The 23,791-nt window shown below is 38.5% G+C and overlaps 1 non-coding gene across 1 annotated transcript; it reads left to right on the top strand.

Annotated features, from left to right (window-relative positions):
• The first annotated feature begins 20,561 nt into the window (after positions 1-20,561).
• LOC127098714 (small nucleolar RNA R71) lies at positions 20,562-20,668 on the top strand. Its single transcript, XR_007793416.1, has one exon. It is a non-coding gene; the product is annotated as a small nucleolar RNA R71 (small nucleolar RNA).
• The last annotated feature ends 3,123 nt before the right edge of the window (positions 20,669-23,791 follow it).

The raw sequence follows: 23,791 nt of genomic DNA, 5'->3' as shown, positions 1-23,791 counted from the left end.
GATGTTGAGATTATTAATAGTTGTGTGTAATTCTCTAACGTGCCTCTCATTGGTACTCAATGGGGAATCAACTACACTCCGGCTTTGGCAAGACGTCAACTTGGGTTCGCCATGAAGGACAAACTTAATAACACTTTGTTAAAAGGTTTATTTTTCCGAGAAGGGAAAGACACTTAAGGGTTGAAAGCTAGGATGATACGTGCTTGGCACAATATTCATAGGAAAGGAAAAAGTGAGCTTGGATTGAAGAATTGTATAGCTTTGGAACCTTACACTAGCTGGGTGAAGAAGAGAGCAAAATAATTCAAGATGTCATACGCTTATGAAAGACCTATGTCCTTAGTAATGGTCAAATCACCCACTATTAAAGGCATAGAGGAGTTATAAGAGGCTTTGGATAGGATGAAGCAAGAGTGTGATGATTGGGAAGACAAATTTTATACCTCACACCTTGAGAAGGTAGAATTACAGGAGCAGTTAAAGGAAAAGGACGACTTTATAGAATTTCTTGAGCAACGTGTCGTGAAGAGATCAAGGGACCAGGAGGATTTATTTTCCTCTAACAGTTCATCATCTACTCATCTTCCTACTTCTGATGTTTGGAAAGGCATTGTAGACCATCTACTGATAGAGAAAGATGTTATGAAAAAAAGCTATGAAAGATAGATCAAAAGGCTTCGCAAGAAGCATCAACTTGGAGTTGGGTCGTCATCGGACATGATTCCATAGATATAGTTTCTTTCCGTTTATAATCATCAAAATTGTATTTCTGATTGTAATCCTTTACATTATTAATAAAATGAGATTTTCAGTACATCAAAATATGTTATTCCCATATGATGTTTGCGATTTAGGTCTTAAAGTTCCTTGGAAAATAACAATAATAACATTCACATTTGCATTTGCATATCATGCACCATGTTGCATCTTGGTCTTACTTTAAGTAAGTTCACTAGGGGTCTTATATCTTTCTTGGTCTTTATCCAGACAAGTTGTCTCGCCGGTACAATACTCGAGCTAATCAGTCGAAGAAAATGGACCGCCTAGAGCAAGAGAATTGTGAACTTCGTGAAGACGTGAAAACCTTGAGGGACAGTTATGAGAGGCTTACTGCTATGATGGAAGCTTTGGTGAATGCTCAGAATCAGCCACCTCCTCCTCCTCAGACTCCACTTCTGAGGACCTTGATTTACGAAATTGTCTCTACGCCCATCTCTGTGGATCCCGTCAGTGCTCCACAACATCATATGCCTTTTGGTTTGCCTTGAGGCATGCCTCATAACTTCGTTCCTGAGGGGTATCAACCTGCTGTTGAAGTTCCTATGGCTCAGCCTGTGATGTCAGTACCACCTCCCATGGTTCATCATGTTCTTCATATCGAAGAACCTGTTTTTCATGCTGACCAGAGCGAAACGATTGGCGTTTATGAAAGAATGGACAAGTTCCAAGATCATTTTCGGGCTATACAGAAAGAGATTCAAGCTTTGAGGGGAAAAAATATGTTTGGGAAGAATGCTCATGATATGTGTTTAGTTCTTAATGTAAAGATTCTGCATAACTTCAAGGTTCTAGATTTCGAAAAGTATAAAGGCAAATCTTATCCTCTAAGTCATATGGTGATGTACGCTCATAAGATGTCGACTCAAACTGACAATCATCAATTGTTGATCCACTACTTTTAGAACAGTTTGACTGGTGCCACTCTAAAATGGTATATGGGACTCAATAGCACTCAGATCCGAATGTTCAATGACCTAGGTGAGGCGTTCGTTCGTCGGTACAAGTATAACGTCAACATGGTACCGAACAGAGATCAACTCCGTGCTATGTCCCAAAAAGATAAAGAAACTTTCAAGGAGTATGTGCAAATATGGAGAGAGATTGATGCACAGGTTAGTCCTCTGTTGGAAGAAAATGAAATGAAAAAACTGTTTTTGAAGACGTTGAGTTCGTTCTATTATGACAGGATGGTTACAAGTTCACCTAGTGACTTTACTTAAATGGTAAATATGGGTTTGAGATTAGAAGAAGGTGTTCGTGAGGGACGATTGAAAGAAGGTGGTTCGGTTGATAGTTCCAGAAAGTATGGGAATGGATTACCCAAGAAGAAGGAACATGATGCCAACACTATCTCGCAAGAGAAACATAGGAGACTTTCGAGGAACGATCAACATCATCAACATGTGGCGTCTGTAACTCCAGTTATAATTCTGGTATAGTCGTTCAAGTAGCACCGAGTTATCAACCGCATTTTCAACAACGAACGAATCAACAGAATCGTGCCCAAAGGCCCACACAATTCGATCCAATTTCAATGACCTATACATAATTATTTCCTGCTTTAATTTAGAAGAATTTGGTACAAACAAGAGCTCCACCAATTGTTCCAAAAAAGCTTCCATTGTGGTATAAACCTGATCAATATTATGCATTCCACCAAGGAGCACCCGACCATGATATTGAGAATTGTTTCTCTTTAAAATCTGAGTTGAAAAGGTTAATGCAAAGTGGAATTTTTTCTTTTGAATACTTTAGTCCCAATGTACAAGTTAATATGTTGCCCAAATATGGTAGTGCAGCTGTGAATATGGTATAAGGATGTCCGAGAATGTACCTAGTTTTTTACGTCAATTTGATCAGAAGATCCTTGGTTGAAATGCATACAACTTTATGTGAGTTTAGCTATTATGAGCATGACCATGCTTTTTGCCATGTTTGTTCCAGAGATCTCTGAGGATGTGCTGTAGTGAAAAGAGACTTACAAGAAATGTTGGATTAAAACCTTATTCAGGTTACAAGGGATAAAAACGAATATGAGCATGGGGTGAATGTCATAGTTCCCCATTTTAATCTCCCAGAACTAGTTGTGATTGCGTATGATGGTCAGAAGACTGTTGTTTCTCCATTGGTTATTCATTTGGTGGGTCTTATGCCTTACGAGTCTGATAAAACTGTGCCTTACAAGTATAATGCTACTATGATGGAAGACGATAAAGAGGTACTTATAGAAGGAGAAGGGCGATCCAAACGCAGTGGAATTTAAAATTTTCTCCTTTAGTGATCCTTACGAATGGGCATGATCAGTGATAGAATCGTTACCTCTTGTGGTGATTGAAACCTTTAATGCAGATTTACGGAGTGATCATGAACGTTGAACGATGACAACGCCTCTACTCAGTCCACACGAATGGATTTCTTCAATCTCAGTGCTAGCTTCTACGAATGAAGGCTTTGAATGAGAGAGAGAGAGAGAGAGAGAGAGAGAGAGAGAAACTAAATTGCAACTGCACAAATGCTTCTGAACAAGGGTTCTATTTATAGAACCACTTGTGTGGGTTGCAAGCTAAAAAGTCCACTTAAGTGTATGTGGCCCATATCTTATAATATGCCAAAGTCACTTAAGCGCGTGGTACCTTACCATATTTCGTATTCTACTTAAGTACACCGTACCTTACGATGTTCTACAATTCACTTAAGTGCACCGTACCTTACAGTGTTCCTTAGTTACTCTATCTTTCATCAATTCGTCCTTTTGTGTGTGACCCTGTAGGTTTTCGCGGCATTGGCAATTATATTAAATCACGTATTTAACATAATAAACAATGAGCGGTATCTAGCAACACATCACTGCTACCCAAGACATGAAAATGTCATGTGATCTGACAAATACTTTTGTGATAATACTTATGTGTACAATTACCCTTTTTCCCTTATGTCTATATTGAACACAAGGCATAGACCGTGTCATCCTTGTCCATTTCAATATTGGGTCCATAGACATTTATCCTGTTACGCAGGATGGGAAAATTCCATCTAGGTCACTCATGTCCCTCAACATGCTTCGTGGAGTACTCATCAACTGTCTTTATGGTCATCCAGTTATTGACAAAGTTTGATCAACAATAAGGCGCTCGACTCTACATCTATGATCCATAGTGGTTTCAGGTCGAAGGGTGGTATACACCATTATCACCATGAGAATAACTTATGACACTTTGCATAATATTCTATATAGTATTCTCATAGCGGGTCAATCCAGTATAAATATTACTCTTAATATTCATACCTATGTTTAAGACTTGATAACTCCTTATCCACGATCCATGAGATGTGATCATCAGTCTATATACATAATAGTCTTAATGCTTTAATGTTATCCCACTTCACAATAAAGCTCGACTACGGATACTTTAAGAATAGTGTCCTTATGTTTAATGTGATCTCATGATTAAGTCACACTTGATACATTAAACGGACTAGCTATTCTAGGGACTTTATTGAACAAACATAATAAAGAAAAAGCCTTTTATTATTAATAAATAATTCGATACAAGTACCAAAAGTATTGGCCTCTAGAGCTTACACCAACACTTATTCCTTCTTTTTCGTCAATTGTGAACATTGTCGATGTAAGTGGTGTGACCCGAAGTGGTCAGATATTTGTTGATGCATCTCCTACGAGAACTGAAGATGTTGTGAGAGAGAAACCAACTCAAGAAAAAACTCCTATTATGCAAACCGGCCAATCCAACAGTGTGAATCAGAATGTTGATCAAGATGAAGTGCTGAAATTGATTAAGAAGAGTGATTTCAATGTGGTAGACTAGTTGTTGCACACTTCGTCCAAGATATATGTATTATCTTTACTAATGAGTTCAGAAGCTCATCGAGGGGCTTTGCAGAAGGCCCTGGAGAAATCCTATGTGGACCATGACATAACGATTGATAAATTTGATTATATTATGGTCAATATTACCATAGGTAACAATCTAAGATTCAGTGATGAAGAGTTGTCTGATCGGTAAATTAGCAAGTGTACTAATCTGCCAATGTAGTAATAAAAATGGGAAATTCCTAGTATCGATCTCAAGGACTGCTTTGCGATACAGAGTTCGGGTTTAATTTCAATTAAACAAAAGCTTGAGGTTTTGGGATAGTTTGGCGAAATTATGAAAGCTATTGCAAATAAAATTAATAAAGTACGCGAGCGATTAAAATAGATATGAGTAGTATGCCAGGGAAGGTGTGTGATTTATTCCTGTAATAACTCTGACTCAATATTGCAACAACAAATATCAATTAATTAATTACCGGTTCTTTAGGGTGTTTACTCCTAAGTCCTTAGTGAGAAAATCTTTAATCATCCATCTTAATGCCTATGTCCATAGAGAATTACACATGAAATTAAGCATTCAATTATTAAGAATATTCCGGTTTCTGTAGGGTATCCCTAGTCCTATGTAATATCTACTATAGAATAATCTCAAGCAAGGCATTAACAATGGAGGTCCAGCCTAATCGTTAACCGTAAGTCAAACCCATTTGTCTGACAGAGCAAGCATTAAGAATAGCAAGAGAATAAATTAATTATGGAAAACAACATTGTTATTGCAAATATAAAATCATAGTTTTTCCAGATTCAAATCAGGGACACCCCCATAGTATTGGGGGGTTTTGCTAATCATAATATTCAATGAAAACAAAATACAAAATTTAGACATTACAGATACTAAGATGAAATTGAATATTCAATCGCTTCCGATCATGAAAATTCGCCTTCCACCAAAGCTTCTGTGTTCTTCAATATTTCTCTCTGTATTTTTGCCGTTCAAAAAGAAGTCCCTTCAAATGTGATAGTAATCTCATTTAAATAGAGCAATACCCTTTTTTCAAATTCCTCTAGTCAATCAAATGTTTTTGGATAATGAGATCAGATCTGAAAATAGCTCAATCCACAATAATTTCCAAATCTGACCTAAAAAGGAAAGTTTCCAAAAATCACAGTCTGCCTGCTACGGCCGTAGCAGGTGCTACGGGTGGCTATAGTAGGCCACTCGACATGGCTTGTCAACTGAAGCTGGAGGGTTTTGTCTGCTATGGCCAGTAGCAAGTGTTATGGGTGGCCGTAGCATGCCACTGGTTCTAAGGGTTATGTCTCCTACGGCCAAAAGCAGGTGCTATGGGTGGCCATAGCAGACCATTATTTATTGTGGATTTTGGATTTTGTTCCAGACCTCTCTACTATGGCCCGTAACAAGTGCTACGGGTGGTCGTAGTGCAGACCTATCTTGTGTCCTTTAGCTGTTGGTCCAGGCTTCACTGCTATGACCCGTAGCAGGTGTTACGGGTGGCCGTAGCAAGCCTACTGGAGCGTGGGAAAACTTCTATGATTTTTTGCGATTCTCCTTGGTTTCGACTTCTGATCGTCCTCGAATATCTGTTTGAAGCTGAAAACAATAAAAACACACAACCTAAGCATAAAATGCGGAAAATGGAAACAAATTGATGAAAAACAGTGAACAACTTAAATGACATTAACAGTAAAAGAAGGTGTAAAAACCAGTTAAACTATATGAAAAATGCAACTTATTTGCCTACTTTCACCTGTTAAAATGATAATACTATAGCACAAATGGTTTCTAATCATAACCCCAAACTTAACTTGTTGCTTGTCCTCAAGCAACTTTAAGTACAAAGACTCACGTCACTCCCAAATGAAATAAAAAAAATCACGTATAATCATACCTCTAAGATCTTCCATGATCCTCATTTGTTGATACCTTTAGTTTTTGCTGGACTACCGAGGTTGAGTGATTGACCACACCTTCACTTGAAAGTAATGTTTCACCTGTCAGCTCAATTCACACGCTCACCAAATCTCACGGGTGTTAATGTGTTTTATATTCAAAATTCATAGTATGCAATATCATACCATAGGCTTAAATAAATTCTCTTTTGATGTCAAGGTGCACGACACACACACTCTTTGAGGTCTTTATGGCTGTAACGAGGCTAGGGTTAAGGTAGGATAATTTTGGAAAAGTAGGCTAAGGTTCAGAGTCAATACGATCGATATCTTCACTATGCTCATTCTGATGGACTAACTGTTATCGAGGATTCAACTTTTGGATTTGTCTTTATTTTCAATATCCACTGACTTCTCCTTCTTGCAAGTGCCTTGCTGATTATTTTTCTATTATTCATTTCAATTTAATTTTTCAAATTTTCATCTTTTCTTTTTCTTCCCTTTTTTTTCTCAATCATCAGGTGCCCTCATTTGTACTACGCACAACTACCCCAAGCTTAAAAGTTATTATCCCAACAGCAACCTCAAACTTAGAATGAACATGGGTCTGATAACTCGCAAAAATACTATGAACATGGTGGGGGAGTGCTTGGGCCATGGGTTAATATTATGTGTTTTTTTTAAAACAAGCAAATGTTTAAAGGCCCAAATGGGGTTAACAATGGATAATGATGAAAAGGATGGCTAGAAAGGCTCAGAGGTCAGAAAAAAACATGCCTCAATGTATGTAATCATGCAACCAGAATCAGAAAAGAACATACACAAATTCTGAATGATAAAGACATACCTGAATGCCCTCTTATGATGTACATTGTGCTTGTCTTTTTCTGCTCTCATCATGTTGGGTAGAGCTGACAACTTCCACAATACCTCTTGCACGATGTGGATTCTCAATCAGTTGTGGTAAACCTGCTCAACTTTCAATCCAACTCAATAAAACCAATCAGATCATCTAGAGGTATATAAAAAAAATATTTTGGCGAATTAACATGCATAGAGGATACACATGCCTTCAGATTGGGTACTTTCCGCACAATCATTAAAGCTACAATTATCACATTACTAGGTGAAAGTAAACAACCGAAAATAAACCAACTTAAAGCCAACAAAACTCAGACATTAGTACAACATTAAACTATAACATAAAAAGTATGAATACTTTTCTTGGGTTGCCTCCCAAGCAGCGCTCATTTATCATCATTAGCTTGATGCCTCATTCCCTCTGTTATGGGGGGGACTTCAGCTTCCACACCTTGTTGCTTGTCTTTTACAAAACCAGGAAACCGTCTTTTTCAGAGATATGGGCTCCTTCATTCCATAAGCCACTTCCAACTTCCATATCCCTACCTCGATATTGCTTTCTCTTCTTTCTCATGGATTTTGGAATGGAAATAGGAGTTTTTCCGCTCAAGGTTTCTAATGGAGGTAATACCATTTGAGATGGCCTTCCTGAGAGTTTTTCTGATGTTGGCATGTTACTTTGGTCTTTCGCATTTGTCTTGATCATGCCTACTTGATAGTGACTTTCTTTTTCTACCTCTAGCTTCCTGTTTTCAAGCACATTCAAGGTTATTTCATCATCATAAACTTTTAAAGTCAGTGTACCATGATCTATGTCAAAATTGCATCGACTTGCCTGCATGAATGGTCGACCCAAAATGATAGGTGCCTCTTCATCTTCAGGTATGTCCATGATCACAAAATCAACAGGAAAGCCAAATTCCTCTATTGTCACTAGTACGTCTTCTGATATCCCATATGCATTTTTTATGGAGTGATCTTCAAATTTTAGATTTGTCCCTGTATCGTTGATTTTTCCAATACCAAGCCTTTGATAGATTGACAATGGCATCAGAGTCACACTAGCTCCTGAATCAATAAGTACCTTCTTGAAAGTTCTGTCTTTTAAAGTGCATGGGACCGCAACAAATCCAGGATCCTTCTGCTTAATTGGGATTCTCCTACTCGATGATATATCACTACATTTTTCATTAACGGTTACCGACCCATCTCCTATTGATCTCTTTCTAGAGATTACATCTTTCATGAACTTTTGGTACATGGGCATTTGCTCAAGTGCTTCAAAGAAAGGCATATTAACCTCTAACTTTTTGAACATTGTGATAAATTTCTCAAAGTCTTTCTCTTTTGGATCCTTCTTTATCACTCTCTGAGGGTAAGGTAGCTTAATCATTGGTTTAGCCTTTTTTTTCTCTTCAGTTGGCTTTACTAATGGTATAACTTCTTCTTATTAATTTTTCTTATTTTCCCTCACTTCCAGATCTACCTCTATGACATGTTCATCCTTTATTGCCTTCTCTTCTTCATCTTTATAAACTTTCTGACTTCTTATTGTGACAACATTAATATTCTCATGATGTCTCGAATTTTTTACTGCTGCACTCGGAAGGGTGCCCTGAGCTTGATTTGTGAGTTGTTATGTTATCTGACTCATTCGAACTTCAAGATTTTTTATAGAGGCAGTAGCGTTCCTCTGATTATTTCTTGTTTCTTCTTGGAACTATGAATTTTGAGCTACCATATTTTTAATGGCAAGTTCCCAATCGGCCTTTTTAGGTGCTTATTGTTGATACTGATGTTGTTGTGGAGGATACTATTGTTGTTGTTGATATTGTTGTGGTTGGTTCTGATATTGAATAAGACCCTATTTTTGACCATTCCCTTGCTGATCTTTCCAGGAGAAATTTGGATGATTCTTCCATCTTGGATTAGAAGTATTAGAATAAGGGTTGTTCTGCTTCAGAAATTTTATATCTTCAATTTGTTGCGCGGTTGCAACATACTGTATGGAAAAATGGGGTCCCCCACTGATCTCACAATTAACAGCTTGAAGAGGTTGAACTTGGGCTACTTGTTGAGTACCTATATTCATAGCCTTAAGTCTTCTCTCAACTTCAGCAGCAACTTGGTCTTCCATCTTCACAACCTGATTGGAAAATTTCAAATTAATCACACCCTCTGGTTTACTCACACTCCGGTCATATAACTCCAAATGTTCGTACGTAGCAATGGATTCTATGATCTTCTTGATACCAATGGCTGTTGTAATATTGGATGAGCCATCGGCAGCTATATCAATAAGTTGTTTGGTCTTTATTCTGAGACCATTTACCAACATCTGCATTTGTTTAGTTTGATCCAAATTATGAGTAAGACATGCAACCAGTAACCTTTTGAATCTCTTGTAAGCATCACCTAGTGATTCCCCTTCCTTCTGCTTAAAATTTACAATATCATATCTTTTTCGAATATAAACAGAAGCTGGAAAATTACTAATTCAGAAAAGTTGTTTCCATTTGTTCCCATGCAGTAATACTTCCAGCTAGAGTGAACGAGAACATTCTCAATTTTTTTGCTTCTTCAATGTGCCCCTCAATCTTCAAAGTAGTGCTCATAGTAATAAACCTTTGCAAATGTTTATTTGCATCTTCATTTATTTTTCCCGTAAAATGCCTCTTTTCAAGCTGACGGATGGTTGTTGGGTGCAACTGAAAATTTGGAACATTCACTAGTTGTTTCACTATAGTCAAACATTTCAATGGGGCATTTGCTCCTCCATAATCCCCAAGAAGTATTTCTTACGGTTCAGCCATAATTGGATCTTCTCTCTCTTTGTTAAATTCTATATCTGAGTGTTCAGAAACTTCAATCTCTATTTCTTGTTCGGAAATAAGAATTTATGCTTCAGAGGCAGCCAATCTTGCTTTCCTAGCTTGTTTGAGCTTAGTATGCAAAGTTCTTTCTGGTTTTGCGTCAAAAGTAAAATCAGCTGAGAGTTTTCCTCGCATACAGAAATTAGACAAAGATTAGCAATAATAAAAAATGGCCACAAAGATCAAGATAAAAGTAAAAATAAAAAAATAAAAAAATAAAAAATTTAGTTGCAGAGCAGCAAAATTTTAATTGAAATATAACTATGAACTTTATTATCTTTGGCAGTCCCCGACAATGGCGCCAAAAAATTGATCGATAAATTAGAAAGTGTACTAATCTTCCAATGTAGTAATAAAAAGGGAAAAGCCCCAGTATCGATCTCAAGGACTGTTTGACGATACAAAGTTCGATATTAATTTCAACTAAACAAAAACTTAGGGGTTTTGGTATAGTTTGATGAAATTATGAAAGCAATTGCAAATAAAATTAATAAAGTACGTGAACAGTTAAAACAGATATGAGTAGTATGCTAGGGAAGGTGTGTGATTTATTCTTGCAACAACTCTGACTCAGCATTGCAACAAGAAATATCTATTAATTAATTATCGATTCTTTAAGGTGTTTAGTCCTAAGTCCTTAGTGAGAAAACCTTTAATCATCCATCTTAATGCCTATGTTCATAGAGAATTACAGATGAAATTAAGCATTCAATTATTAAGAATATTTCGATTTCTATAGGGTATCCCTAGTCCAAGGTAATATCTACTACAGAATAATCTCAAGCAAGGAATTAACAATGGCGGTCCAGCCTAATCGTTAACCGTAAGTCAAACTCGTTTGTCCGGCAGAGCAAACATTAAGAACAACAAGAGAATAAATTAATTATGGAAAACAACATTCTTATTACAAATATAAAATCATAGTTATTCCAGATTCAAACCAGGGACACCCCCATAGCATTGGAGGGTTTAGCTACTCATAATATTCAATGAAAACAAAATACAAAATTTAGACATTACAAATACTAAGATGAAATTGAATATTCAATCGCTTCCGATCATCAAAATTTTCCTTCCACCAAAGCTTCTGCGTTCTTCAATATTTCTCTTTGTATTTTTTCCATTCAAAAAGAGGTCCCTTCAAATGTGATAGTAATCTCCTTTAAATAGAGAAATACCCCTTTTTCATATTCCCCTAGTCAATTAAATATTTCTGGACTATGAGATCAGATCAGAAAATAGCCCAATTGTCGCTCCCCAGGATTTCCCGAATCCAGGTACAAACGCGAAAAGAGTGGCGAGGAAAAAAGAGTAGAGTCGCCAGCTATGTACTTTTATCCCAAGAGGAGGGAAAGGTAGTACTGCATAACCAAGAGGGAATGGATAAAACAAAGTCTCGAACCAAAGAAAACTGGGTAAGGGGGCCGGTTACGTGAAGGGAAGGTTATCGCACCCCTTCACGTCTGTGGTACTCCACAGGATCCACGCTTGCTATTTATGTCTAAAGTGTGTGTATAAAAAGTCCTATATGCGATGCGAAAGAGAGAAAATCAAAGTAGGGAAAAGAAAGAGTTATTGCTCGCACAGGCCCTACCCTGTTGCATACGTATCTCAGGAAGGATTGAGAATCAGAGCACCGTAGCTCGGCTAACCTATTTTTGTTTGTTTTGTGTTTTTTAGGTGAACGACGTTACTACGCAATCTACCGGATGCTCGACCTTTGGAGACTTACTCGCCTGTAGTAGAAGGAGTTAACGTGTTCTTAGGAGAAGAAAAATTAAAGAGTTTGCTTGTGTTTTAGGAATGCTTATGCAAAAAGGAAGTCCTAGACGAAGGAACCGTGCTACCTTAATTGACATGCAGACGAGAGACTATGCGAAGCCTAGCAATCCTATGGGTGGACGATCACACCACACAAAAACATATAGCATAAAGTAAACGCACCAACAAGGGGGCTCAAACATACATGGGTAGGGCTTTAGTCAAGAGGGGTCATATCAACCTCGACAAACAAGCCATGGAAAGGTAATCAAATGGGCTATTAACCACTGACATTGAACGTCAGGGTGAGCAGATCAAAAGGGTAATGAGGATAAGACCTCATAGCTCTTAACCCTGGACAGGGTGAGCTCATGACGAAGCATGGGGGTTCAGAAAGATGGAACCTTTGATACGTATGTTTTTCGCAAGTATACGAACGCGTCAGAGTAATATAAAAGATTATCGAATCCACAGAGACCAAGTGTCAATCTATCGTTATCTGTTGTTATGGTGTTTATCAAAGGCAGTCAAAATAGGTGTTTTTGTAGTGTGCAATGAAAAGTAAAGTATTGAAATAAAGATTAATTAAAGACAGGGTCGAATGTAATTCACGTAATTAATTGATAATCTAAGTACTTGCTAGTAGAGCTACTTATGGACAATGTTTTCCTACTTTGAAAAGAACTAATTTAACAGGAACTGTCGCTTTCGCGTATTCAGAACCGAGTTGTACTCCCTAATCAAACCCTCTTATTGTCACTTATAAAAAGGCGCGCATTGCGTTAGAGTAGTAAACCTTTTTTTAAAGAAATATAGTATCTTGACTAAGTTGAAAAGTATTATAACCTGGATTTCTTAACCAAAAGAGGTTCTCACGAACCAGACTCTAAACTTATAAACGCGTCCGAAAATAGTTTTAAAATCTCTTTTCTTCTTAATGTTAAAAACTCCTAATGAACTAGACAAAGCGCTTTCGCTGTTTTTGAAATAGTTAAAAAACAATTAAGTTTATAAAGACGTTGGACGGCTTTCGATCTTACCCAACGGAATTGAAGTGCGGGAAAACTTAAGTTGAAAGTTAAAATAGCCCTTAAGTGTTTCTACGAACAATTGTACAGATTATCGGTTTAATTACGATCCTTACATTCTAACCTTATAAATTTAGTTAGACATGGTAAAGTAAAAGTGCATTAAAGTAAATAAAAGTAGTGCGAGTGCGGAAAGTAAATAAAAGTAAAGCGAGTGCGAGGAAATAAATAATTTAAAGCGAGTGCGAGGAAATAAATAATTTAAAGCGAGTGCGAGGAAATAAATAATTTAAAGCGAGTGCGGGAAATAAATAAAGTAAAAGCGAGTGCGAGAAATAAATAAAGTAAAAGCGAGTGCGGGAAATAAATAAAGTAAAGGCGAGTGCGAGAAATAAATAAAGTAAAGGCGAGTGCGGAAATAAATAAAGTAAAAGCGAGTGCGGGAAATAAATAAAGTAAAAGCGAGTGCGGGAAATAAATAAAGTAAAGGCGAGTACGGGAAATAAATAAAGTAAAGGCGAGTAATAAAAACCTGCTCCAATCGGAGGGCTGAGTAAATTGCAATGCGGAAAAGAAAATGGCGGCATGATTAACTTCCTTCCAAAGTGCTCCAAACTCGATTACAGACTCTATCACAGACTTGATTACACAATTGTGGTAACACTCCAATGCGAAGCGATTACCACTATAAAATACTGAATATATGCCTAAGTGAAACAAATTTGCTTCTGAGTTTGCCTCTGTTCTAAGTTTGGATGGTTGTAAAAGTGAATTCGCGTTTCTATTTATAAGCAAGTAAAAAGATGGAAATGACTTGGATGCCCTTCACTTGAAAATAGGAGGGAACCGTTTTTCCTCTTGTGGCGCCCGCCACAAGGCCATGGCGCCCGCCACAAGCACAATATGGGGCGCCTTAGTGGAAGTAGTGGGGAAACGTGGGAGTTGATGGAAGTTGAATTTGACACGTCATGGCTTGGTCTGTGGCGCCCGCCATTGGGTAGGTCACAAGAGCAAAATGTTGAATTTTAGGGTTTTTGGCTCTTTTTCGCTCCTTTTCTCGATCGGGGCTCCGATTAAAGTAAAATCCTGAAAACAAAGAAAAACATAACAATAACACAACAAAATGATAATAAAACAACTAGAATGCATGTGAAATCGGAGTCGAAAATACGTAAATTTTAGTGTGATCAAACTCTCCCACACTTAAATCTTTGCTTGTCCTCTAGCAAAACATTGAAAAGCTCATAAAAGAAAATTTGTGTAAACGAGTGCTTCAGGTAAAATTTCCAGGTTCAAGTCGGGATGCAGTGATAGGTACTAACTGAGTGAACTAAGGATATCATGATGACACTAATCCGTAAATACGGACATAAACTTCATTCCTATATTAACCAACCCATATTATCCCATAATACCTAGGCCTGCCTCTTCATCTCTTTTGTGTCCTTTTCATTCAGGCGCAATCACATTAAGCCCGTTATCCATACATGCTTCATAGTAGAGTGACCTGTTAGTGATTATGATCAGAGCTTGGGGTTTCTGGCACATAAACATGTGTAAACCCTTTTATTGGACCCAACTGTAGTCGTGGGGGATCGGATCGTAATCCGCTCTACCGAGTTCAGTGCCAGATACCTCTGAACCAACTAGCAGTGGGTAAGTTTTTCTTTTTCTCTTTCTTTTTGTAGCAATTTTTTTTTTACAATTCTTTGGTTTAAATGACTTTGTGAGGGTCACCTATACCGGAGTTGCCTTTTTGCTTTCTTTTATTTTTTTATTTTTTTCTAGATCATTCACTTATTTGCATCGGTCCCCTACGTAGAGGATGCGTAGGTCGGAGCTGACTGCTGAGATAAACTACTAAGGACTTATACGGAAATGATGATTAAGGCCATGGTATATGGGGTTTCAGGAATGATTCCTATATTTACGAAGCTTATGGTGCTAGAATAGATACTGATGTTTCGCAAAGTTCTCCCAAGTCACCGCATCCTTACTCAAAACATGTCTTTAAAACCTGAAAACTTTCGGAATAACACTATTTTCTTTTGCAAAAAATTTTTTTGTGGGGCTAAAGGTATGGGGAGGTAGGATTGTACTAAAGATCTACTATATTTGGTGACTCGTCAGACTCATGCATTATACTAAAAAGCAAAATAAACAACTAAAAGGAAATAAACTATCTAAAAACAGCAAAGAAAAACGATAAAGGAAAAGCGAGAAAAACAATAAATAAAAGACGATAGAGTCTCCTCCCACACTTAAATCGAACATTGTCCCCAATGTTTCGAAATAAGATAAGGAAGAGTTACCTGGCAACCTATTGCTGACCACTAGTGCCCTCGCCATCTTGAGGTGGACGACGGGATCGGGTACGACGACGGTTTCTCAGATCCATCCTCGCCTGCAGGGCATCCTGAGCGGTTTTCACCTCTCGAAGGTTACCTATAATGGAACCTTGAGTGGCTTCAATGAGTGTCATGTGTCTCTGGTGGTAGTGTTGCTGACGGGCTTGTGAATCTGTGATCGTTTGCAGGGACTGTAGAACAGTGTCGTAGGACCTGTCTGTCCTCCGCTGCGATTCTTGCATGAAGCTCATGATAAAATAAAATAAAAATAAAAATAAATAAATGCGAAAAAGTAAAATGAAAGAAAAACCATGGGTTGCCTCCCACGCAGCGCTTGTTTAACGTCATTAGCTTGACGATTAGAATTTATACACCTGTAGTAGTATGAATTGATGGATCAATCAGGGTGTGGCTCGAGTAGTATGCTGGAATGTCTCCTCCTTCGTAGAGCTTCAGTCTTTGTCCATTTACAATGAATGGACTACAGGTATCGTTCTTGATTTCTACGGCTCCGGATCTCAGAATCTTGGATACTTCGAAAGGACCAGTCCATCTTGAACGTAGCTTTCCAGGGAAGAGTCGTAACCTAGTGTTGAAAAGGAGAACAGAATTGCCTACATTGAAGTTTTTCTTTACTATTCTTTTGTCGTGATAGGCTTTTGTCCTCTCTTTATATATTTTTGCATTCTCGTAGGCAGATTGCCTAAGTTCTTCTAATTTATGAATGTCTAGGATACGCTTTTCTCCAGCGGCTAGGTAGTCTAAATTCAAAGTTTTAATGGCCCAATAGGCTTTATGCTCTAACTCGAACGGTAAGTGACAAGATTTTCCATAAACCAGTTGGTAAGGAGTAGTTCTTATAGGGGTTTTGAAAGCGGTTCTATAGGCCCATAATGCTTCTTGAAGCTTTTGAGACCAGTCTCTCCTAGAAATAGAAACAGTTTTCTCTAGGATTTGTTTTATCTCCCTATTAGATACTTCTACTTGGCCACTAGTTTGTGGGTGGTACGGTGTTGCTACTCTATGCCTAACTCCATATTTTCTTAAAAGTTTGTCAAATATTCTCGATATAAAGTGTGATCCTCCATCGCTTATGACTAAACGTGGTGTTCCAAATCTAGGGAATATATAGTTTTTAAATAGTTTGATTACTACCCTAGTGTCGTTCGTGGGTGCAGCTATAGCTTCAATCCACTTAGACACATAGTCTACAGCTACTAAGATATACCTATTTCCTAAGGATGGTGGAAAAGGTCCCATGAAATCTATACCCCATACGTCAAAGAGTTCTACTTCCTGAATGTTTCTTAGAGGCATTTCATCACGTCTTGAAATGTTTCCAGTGCGTTGGCATCTATCACACTTGACAATGAAAGCATAGACACCACGCCACATGGTAGGCCAGAATAGGCCAGCTTGAAGAATCTTGGCGTATGTCTTAGAGGTGCTCGCATGTCCACCATAAGGTGCAGAATGACAATGCTTGATAATACTATTTACCTCTTCTTCTGGAACGCAACGGCGAAAAATGCCATCTTTACCCCTTTTGAAAAGGAGCGGTTCGTCCCAATAGAAGTTTCTCACATCGTGGAAGAATTTCTTCTTGTGGTGGTAGTCAAGATCAGGGGGTACTATATCGGCAGCTAGGTAATTAACGAAATCTGCATACCAGGGTATGTTACTTATTGCTAAGGAATTTTGGGGGTGCTCATAAGGATCTAGGTTGTTATCTTCAATGGTCTCTACTCTAGCGATCAGTCTATCATAGGCGAAATCATCATTTATGGGTATTAGTTCTGGTTTTAGATGTTCTAGCCTAGAAAGGTGATCGGCTACTACATTTTCAGTGCCTTTTTTATCTCTTATATCTAAATCAAACTCTTGTAGTAATAGAATCCATCGGAGTAACCTGGGCTTGGTATCTTTTTTACTTAATAGGTAACGAATGGCAGCGTGATCGGTGTAAACAATAATTTTTGCTCCTACTAGATAAGATCTAAATTTGTCTATAGCGAAAACTACAGCGAGTAATTCTTTTTCGGTTGTTGCGTAATTAAGCTGGGCAACATCTAGGGTTCTACTGGCATAATAAATGGCATGTAATTTTTTATCTTTCCTTTGTCCTAGAACGGCTCCAACTGCATAATCACTAGCATCGCACATTATTTCAAATGGTTCCGACCAATCAGGTGGTTTCATAATGGGTGCAGATACTAATGCTTGTTTTAAAAGATTAAATGCGTCATTACACTTTTCATCGAAAATGAATTCAGCATCTTTCATTAAAAGTCCAGTTAAAGGTTTTGTGATCTTGGAGAAGTCCTTAATAAAACGCCGGTAGAATCCAGCGTGTCCAAGAAAGCTTCGGACTTCTCTGATGGTTTTTGGTGGTTTTAGGTTTTCTATAACTTCTATTTTAGCTTTATCTACCTCTATACCTTTTTCGGAAACTATATGTCCTAAAACTATTCCTTCGGTCACCATGAAATGACATTTTTCCCAATTTAGCACGAGGTTCACCTCCACGCATCTCTCCAGGATTTTCTCAAGGTTATCAAGACAATTGTGAAAATCAAATCCGCAAATCGAGAAATCATCCATAAACACTTCCATGATACCATCTAGGTAATCTGCAAAGATTGACATCATGCAGCGTTGGAAAGTAGCTGGAGCATTACAGAGGCCGAACGACATTCGTCTGTAGGCAAAAGTTCCATAAGGGCATGTAAAGGTAGTTTTTTCTTGATCTTCGGGGTGAATAGGTATTTGGAAGAATCCAGAGTATCCATCTAGATAACAGAAGTAAGAGTGTCTGGCTAGACGCTCCAACATTTGGTCTATAAATGGTAAAGGGAAATGATCCTTCCTAGTTGTTTTATTTAATTTTCTATAATCTATACACATCTGCCATCCTCCTTCTAAACGTTTTGCTACATGTTCGCCTTTATCGTTTTGTACGACTGTGATGCCTCCCTTTTTAGGTACTACATGCACAGGGCTCACCCACTTACTATCCGAGATCTGGTAGATGATACCTGCCTCAAGTAACTTAAAAACTTCCTTCTTAACAACATCACGCATTATAGGGTTTATTCTTCTCTGATGTTCCCTAGAGGGTTTTGAATCTTCTTCGAGCGAAATCTGATGCATGCATACGGATGGGCTTATACCTTTCAGGTCAGAGATATTATATCCTAAGGCTGAGGGGTGTCTTTGTAAAACGTCTAAAAGTTGGTTCATCTCCTCTTGGCTCAAGGTAGCACTGACTATAACTGGGCGGTTCATCTTTTCATCGAGGAACTCATATCTCAGGTTCTTAGGCAGTTCCTTAAGTTCTAAGGTTGGTTTCTTAGGGCATGGCATAGGATCTGGGGTAAGGGATAAACATTCGTAAAGGTTATCATCGATGTAAGGTTCTTTAAAGTCATCATCTTCTTTTATGAGGGTTGATGGTAACTTAATAATTTCTTTTTATTCTAATTCTCTAACACATTCATCAATGATATCTAAGGCATAACACGAGTCTCCCACCACAGGTGCCATAAGAAATTTCGAAAGTATAAATTCTATTTTCTCGTCACCTACCTCAAATGTCAACTTTCCTTTCTTGACATCTATTATGGCTCCTGCAGTCGATAAGAATGGTCTACCTAGAAGAATTGGTATATCGTTGTCCTCTTTGATGTCCATGACAACAAAATCAGTAGGGATAAATAGTTGACCTATCCTAACAGGAACATCTTCTAAAATGCCTATCGGATATTTGACAGATCTATCGGCTAACTGAAGTGACATCATAGTGGGTTGTAACTCTCCTAAGTTTAATCTCTCACAAACTGCTAGAGGCATTAAGCTCACACTAGCTCCTAAGTCTAGAAAAGCTTTTTCGATGACATGATTACCCAAAAGGCAAGGAATGGAGAAATTTCCAGGATCTTTATCTTTCTTTGCTAATTTGTCCTCGGAAATAGCATTACATTCCAAAGGCTTCGGATCGTCAAGTCTACGTTTGTTGGTAAGGATGTCTTTCAGAAACTTTGCATAAGAAGGTATTTGGGTGATGGCTTCTGTGAAAGGGATTTCTACATGAAGTTTTTCTATAACTTTAATAAATCTTTGATACTGTTTATTGATCTGGGTTTGTTTGAGTCTTTGCGGATATGGTATAGGTGGTTTATATGGCGGGGGCGGTACGTAAATTTTATCTTTAGGTTCTTCTCCTTTCTCTCGACCATCCTGGTTTTCAGATTCCTCTGGTTCCTTTACTTTGTCCGGGGGTTTGATACATTCCTTAGAAGTTTCGGGTTCACTCAATCTAGGGTTTGGTGGCTCATCATAAGCGTTCCCACTTCGTAGGGTAATGGCATTGGCTTGTCCTCTCGGATTTTGTTGAGGTTGTCCAGGGAATTGTCCTCCAGGTGTAGTCTGAGGGGCTTGGTTTAAAGCTACCTGAGAGATCTGGGTTTCAAGCATCTTGGTATGAGTAACTATTTGGTCAACCTTGGTTCCTAACTGAGTAATCAATTCGTTAACATGAATGTTTTGGTTCATGGACTCCTTGTTTTGTTGGGTTTGAGCGGTGATAAAGTTTTCCATAATTTTCTCAAGGCTCGGCTTTGGTGGCACAGGTTGCATAGGTTGATTTGATCTAGGGGCTTGATAACTAGGTCTCGGAGGTGCATTATTTTGAATAGGGTTATTGTTTTTATAGGAGAAGTTAGGGTGATTCCTCCATCCAGGATTATAGGTTTTCGAATATGGGTTCCCTTGGGTGTAGTTCACTTGCTCGGAGTGGGTTTCGTTTAATAGACTGCATTCTGCGGATCGGTGTCCTTGGGTTCCACATATCTCACAATCCGACAAAACTGCGGCTACAGTATTCGGGTTCGTGTACATATGCTCGACTTTAAGGGCTAATGCGTCCATTTTAGCTTGCATCATGTCTATAGAGCTTAGTTCATGCACTCCTCCTTGGGCTTCCTTCTTCTCAACTGTCGCTCGTTCGACTCCCCATGATTGATGGTTTTGAGCCATATCTTCAATGAGGGCACTAGCTTCAGGGTAAGGTTTGTTCATCAGAGCACCGCCTGCGGCAGCGTCGATGGTCATCTTTGTGTTATAATGAAGTCCATTATAGAAGGTTTGAATGATTAACCAATTTTCTAAACCATGATGTGGGCATGCTCGTAACAACTCTTTATATCTCTCCCAAGCTTCGAACAGCGATTCTCCTTGGTTTTGGGTAAATCTAGTTATATGGTTTCGAAGAACGGCGGTTTTACTCGGGGGAAAATATCTAGCAAGAAAAACTCTTCTAAGGTTATCCCAAGTCGTAATGGAATTGGGTGGAAGGGAATCTAACCATGATAGAGCTTTATCTCTAAGGGAAAAAGGAAATAATCTTAAACGTATTGCCTCAGGAGAAGCTCCATTGGTTTTAAAAGTATCTGCTAATTGAAAAAACATTTTTAAATGCTGGTTAGGATTCTCGGTAGCGAGACCCGCGAATTGTCTCTGTTGCACTAGTTGCAACAAGGATGGTTTAAGTTCAAAATTATTGGCTGGGATAGTTGGGTTTACTATACTAGAACTAGGTTCTTCGTTAGATGGTTGAGCGAAATCTTTAAGAGGTCTTTGGTTTTGATCTTCGGCCATAGCTCTCTTAATTCTATGAAAGAATAAACGTGCGCGAGCGTAACGTTCAGGTTCCGCCAGAGGGTATACTAAGCTTAAACTTCCGGTGCTGCGAGTTCTTCACATTGACCGGCGGGAAATAGCCTAAGTCTAAACGATATAACAACAGGAAAATCAAATTTGACGAAATTGGTCCCCGGCAACGGCGCCAAAAACTTGATGCGTATGTTTTTCCCAAGTATACGAACGCGTCAGAGTAATATAAAAGATTATCGAATCCACAGAGACCAAGTGTCAATCTATCGTTATCTGTTGTTATGGTGTTTATCAAAGGCAGTCAAAATAGGTGTTTTTGTAGTGTGCAATGAAAAGTAAAGTATTGAAATAAAGATTAATTAAAGACAGGGTCGAATGTAATTCACGTAATTAATTGATAATCTAAGTACTTGCTAGTAGAGCTACTTATGGGCAATGTTTCCTACTTTGAAAAGAACTAATTTAACAGGAACTGTCGCTTTCGCGTATTCAGAACCGAGTTGTACTCCCTAATAAAATCCTCTTATTGTCACTTATAAAAAGGCGCGCATTGCGTTAGAGTAGTAAACCTATTTTTAAGAAATATAGTATCTTAACTAAGTTGAAAAGTATTATAACCTGGATTTCTTAACCAAAAGAGGTTCTCACGAACCAGACTTGATTACACAATTGTGGTAACACTCCAATGCGAAGCGATTACCACTATAAAATACTGAATATATGCCTAAGTGAAACAAATTTGCTTCTGAGTTTGCCTCTGTTCTAAGTTTGGATGGTTGTAAAAGTGAATTCGCGTTTCTATTTATAAGCAAGTAAAAAGATGGAAATGACTTGGATGCCCTTCACTTGAAAATAGGAGGGAACCATTTTTCCTCTTGCGGCGCCCGCCACAAGGCCATGGCGCCCGCCACAAGCACAATATGGGGCGCCTTAGTGGAAGTAGTGGGGAAACGTGGGAGTTGATGGAAGTTGAATTTGACACGTCATGGCTTGGTCTGTGGCGCCCGCCATTGGGTAGGTCACAAGAGCAAAATGTTGAATTTTAGGGTTTTTGGCTCTTTTTCGCTCCTTTTCTCGATCGGGGCTCCGATTAAAGTAAAATCCTGAAAACAAAGAAAAACATAACAATAACACAACAAAATGATAATAAAACAACTAGAATGCATGTGAAATCGGAGTCGAAAATACGTAAATTTTAGTGTGATCAACCCTCTCCACTGACTGACCGGACAAAAGATCTTGGGCTTCTACTCTGAAGCATCGACACGTAGTGTGAGCTTAAAGAACGACACACTGAATAACGGGGGATTGACTACTAATCCCTTTTATCCGTCAATTGCCTCTTCATGGTGGTCTTTAACACTGGTGCCTCTTCTTGGAGGTCTTTGGGCACAAAAGTAAACACACAAAAACATTGCCTCCTATCAAGGTCTTCCAGCTAAGAAAGCGGTAAAATGCGGGAAAGATGTAAAAGGGATCAAGAGATCTACCACACGGATAAAGATCCGAAGTAACAACAACTCAAGAGATAAGAAACCCAGAGGTCTCTCAAGCTAGCACCATCAAAGAAAGCAAGTCAGCAAAGCAATCAGAATAAATCTCCAAATGGTATCCCACAAATAAAGTGGAATACCAAGCAAGCTATCTCTGCAAGAGTCATGTGAGCCCTCACAAAAACTCAACAAACAGGTTAGAATAACAAGATGGGGTGCGATCAAGAGTTGCACCAAATCAAAATGTAACCACATGAATCATGCCATTAAAGTTCACAAAAATTCACAAAAACACCCAAGGATAGGAGGCCTAAACCTCTTGTCAAACAAATGCATCAAAAGGATATCAAAACTCAAAGTCAGGGGGCAAGGATCCACACGTCAAAACATGACATACATACTAAAACATGTGCCCGGATGCAATAGAAAGCATGTCATAACAAACACAAAACAGATTGGAGAGCAAACGGAAAAAGCAGCTACTGTCGCGATCGCTACTGCTTCGCTTAGCGAAGGCTTAGCGAAGCTTCGCTACATGTTCGCATAGCGAGGTACTAGCGAATGTCTGCGGGTTCTGGGTTCTTCCTTGATAACAGTCCGATTTCAGAAACCCCAAACCCTATGGTATCCATCTCAGCAACGAAGTGATTAAACATTCAAGGCATTATTCTACACATTCATGCACATCTAAAACCAAATGCAAAACCTAACGATACCCATTCTTCCAAATTCACCCATAATACCTCATACATTCAGAAAATTCAAATTAAAAGCATAAAGTAATGGAAATAAGGGCAAACTTGATTGGGAAATCGATTGAAATTGAAATGCACGGTTGGGTTTGCAGAGCAATCTGAGGGTTTATATGAGATGGAGTTGGTAGAGGTGATTCTGTGCAAATGAGTTTTCTTCAGTGTGTATGGAGGCTGCTCTGAATTCTGTTAGCTTCTCTAGGGTTTTGTTTCAATGAAATTTTGAATTTATACTCTGATTTTCGTGGCTTGGTGGGCTCAGAATGAAGGCAATTCAGGCCCATGATCTTTCTGTTATACTTTTTTTATTTTTAAAATGTGTGGGCTTCGCCTAGCGAAGGATTTGCTCGCCTAGCGAGCATGACAGTTCAGACTCTGGTGGCTTTTCTTGGGACTCGCTAGGCGAACCATTCTACTCGCCTAGCGAGCATGACAGCTCATGAACAAACTTTTGCTCCTTCAAGATTAACGTTTTGAAT

Source organism: Lathyrus oleraceus, chromosome 6 (genome assembly GCF_024323335.1).
Source record: "Lathyrus oleraceus cultivar Zhongwan6 chromosome 6, CAAS_Psat_ZW6_1.0, whole genome shotgun sequence".
In the NCBI taxonomy this organism is placed as follows: Eukaryota; Viridiplantae; Streptophyta; class Magnoliopsida; order Fabales; family Fabaceae; genus Lathyrus; species Lathyrus oleraceus.
This window is presented reverse-complemented; position numbering and strand designations above follow the sequence as displayed.